Source organism: Hippocampus zosterae, chromosome 14 (assembly GCF_025434085.1).
Source record: "Hippocampus zosterae strain Florida chromosome 14, ASM2543408v3, whole genome shotgun sequence".
Lineage (NCBI taxonomy): Eukaryota > Metazoa > Chordata > Actinopteri > Syngnathiformes > Syngnathidae > Hippocampus > Hippocampus zosterae.
In genome coordinates this window covers 8,275,418-8,278,308 of record NC_067464.1, presented here as the reverse complement: position 1 = coordinate 8,278,308, position 2,891 = coordinate 8,275,418, and the positions used below count along the sequence as shown (strand labels likewise).

The 2,891-nt window shown below is 43.2% G+C and overlaps 1 protein-coding gene across 2 annotated transcripts in view; it reads left to right on the top strand.

Moving 5' to 3' along the window:
• The first annotated feature begins 2,366 nt into the window (after window positions 1-2,366).
• Window positions 2,367-2,891, top strand: part of LOC127615201 (protein unc-79 homolog) — a 37,822-nt gene continuing 37,297 nt past the window's right edge. The window contains exon 1 of one of the 2 annotated variants that reach the window (XM_052086804.1): window positions 2,367-2,602. The gene's annotated coding sequence lies outside the window, so the exon portion shown is untranslated. The remainder of the gene's footprint in view (window positions 2,603-2,891) is intronic. The other variant, XM_052086803.1, reaches the window with a different exon arrangement.

Sequence of the window (2,891 nt, the reverse complement as noted above, 5' to 3'; positions counted from 1 at the left end):
ATTCCGGTTTTGACTTTCACACTAAAGTCAAATATGTATGCCACTTTTTTGACTGGTGAAAAAGAAAAAGTATGCGATCAAAATTGTTTAAAAAACACCTATATCAAATATTTTACAAGAATGCATTTCAATGAATTCGAATAATAGCAAATTGTGTTAAGGGAAGTTTACGACACTTTTGTTTTGGAAATACGCTTTCTTTCTTACATTCAGCTTAACTTGACGTCGACGAGTGACTGGCCAGTGCGCCGTCAATTGCCTATGACAGTCAACTCGCGCAGGTTACGCAAAAATGCAGTGGCGAGCGCCCTCTCGCGACTATTTCATAACAATTCAAATAACTTTAACTTGTCTTATTCATGCACTCCTTTAAGGATTCTTCCGTTGTCCTCTGCTGCTCCATCATCTTTATTTTGGGAGAATCCGGGGGGAAAAATAACACAGACCCATGGTGATGTGTGTAGGGTTGTTGCTTCCGCTTGGTGATGTTCTTCTCTGCCAGGAACTGTTGGATATTCTGGGCACTATGGGCAGGTGCCTTGCCATAGTGAAGAAGCCATGCATTGTCCTTCCACAACTCTCACCTCTTCTTGCGCACTGAATGAAGCAAACAACGTTTTGAAGGGCAAAACGTGTAGTTTCAATGTTAAATGTATTTTTCTTCTACCCTGCGCATGAAAGATAACATCCATCCATCAATTTCCTGATCCACTTATCCTCACAAATGACGCGTGGTGCGCTGGAGCCTATCCCAGCTGTCATCGGGCAGTAGGCTGGGTACACTCTGAACTGTTTGCCAGCTAATTGCAGGGCACACATAGACAAACTACTATGAGCGCTCACACTCACACCTAGGGACAATTTTGAGTGTTCCGTTAACCTGCCACGCATGTTTTTGGAATGTCGAAGGAAACCGGAGTACCCGGGGAAAACCCACGCAGGCACGGGGAGACCATTCAAACTCCACACAGGAAGGCCAGAGCCAGAATTGAACCCTGCACCTCTGCACTGTGAGGCCGATGCGCGAACCAGTCGACCACCGGGCCGCCTAAAGATAACATTACAAAGGTTATTATTTTAGTAGACGACATGTTCATCGCCAATTCATTTATTGCAGTGGGATGTAGTTCTCCGGATGTCCTGCTGATGGCAACACAGGACATACATTATAGGCAAAAGCATCATTGACTCCAAGGTCAATTAACTTTGCCCCATCTTGACACAATTTCAGAGTTGTATACATACAAAATCCTCCTATTTCAAAATCACAATAAACAACAGCAAAAATGTGGTCAGCAACTGCAGTCGTTCCCTTCTTGCAGCATCAATCGGGCTGGTGTACTGTAAAAATATTCATGGGTATTAAAAATATATCCCACCATTATAACTTTCATGTGGGGTTATGTTATTACATTTTTGAAAGGTCTAATTCACCCATTTTGCCACTTTATTTGTTGATTAGTCTCATCTCATAACTGGTTACTTTTCTGGCTTAATGTCTCTCTGAACACTGGTTTTTATGTGTCAAATACTGTACTGTGTGTGTGTGTGTGTGTGTGTGTGTGTGTGTGTGTGTGTGTGTGTGTGTGTGTGTGTGTGTGTGTGTGTGTGTGTGTGTGTGTATATATATATATATAGGCGGCCCGGTAGTCCAGTGGTTAGCACGTCGGCTTCACAGTGCAGAGGTACCGGGTTCGATTCCAGCTCCGGCCTCCCTGTGTGGAGTTTGCATGTTCTCCCCGGGCCTGCATGGGTTTTCTCCGGGTACTCCGGTTTCCTCCCACATTCCAAAAATATGCATGTCAGGCTGATTGAACACTCTGAATTGTCCCTAGGTGTGAGTGTGAGCGTGGATGGTTGTTCGTCTCTGTGTGCCCTGCGATTGGCTGGCAACCGATTCAGGGTGTCCCCCGCCTACTGCCCGGAGACAGCTGGGATAGGCTCCAGCACCCCCCGCGACCCTAGTGAGGATCAAGCGGCTTGGAAGATGAATGAATGAATATATATATATATATATATATATATATATATTTTTTTTTTTTTTTTACTGGAGACAAATTCCTGTTTGTTTTGACATACTTGGCCAATAAAGCTAATTATCATTTCTCGTAATGATAACTCTCTCACAAAAAAATTATTGCGAATTGGTGTCACTATCGGCATTCACTGAAACAAGCCAGAAAATATTTTCTAACAATGTCAATGCATTTTTTTCTGTTCCCACAGAACTTTTTGTGTAATCCTACATGAGCATTTTTGACCTGATTCTATTTATTTATTCTCATCATGTTATCCTCCGTCCTCATCTTGTGTTGATGAGGAATTGGCCAGTATATTTATTTACACAAGGCTGTGGAATTGACTCCTCCCAGGATGAGGGTTGGGAATCAAAGTGTTTCTTTGTAATCTCACGGGATGTGGGGAAGAATGTCAAGAGCAGCACTTTGTCCAAAGTCGAGGAGAGTGACCTGAGCTGAGCCGAAAGATGTTCTCTGCTCTCAAGGCATGTTCACTGAGGGTCTCCAAAGTGATGAAAGGCTTCCAGCAGGATCACAGGTGTATCATCCAGCACAAGCCAGCTAAAGACAAGATCGGACCAGTGGTAGGATTCATACTATTCTTGTTTCAGCGAATATTACTTTTTAAACTCGGAAGTAAACACATTTAAAATTGTCAGCCAAACAAAGTCAGTTTGTGATAGTGCACTTTATGGACTGTGATGCAAGGAAATCAAGCAAAGTGTGCGTCCCCAGCTCACGAGCAGTGCAGAGGAGAAGATATTTTATTCATTTCTTATCCATAAGTCAGTTGAAGGCTAAGAGATCCTGATGGAAGTGAAACAGAGCGACCGCTTGTTTACGCCACAATAAATGCGTTGATCTGTCCACAGG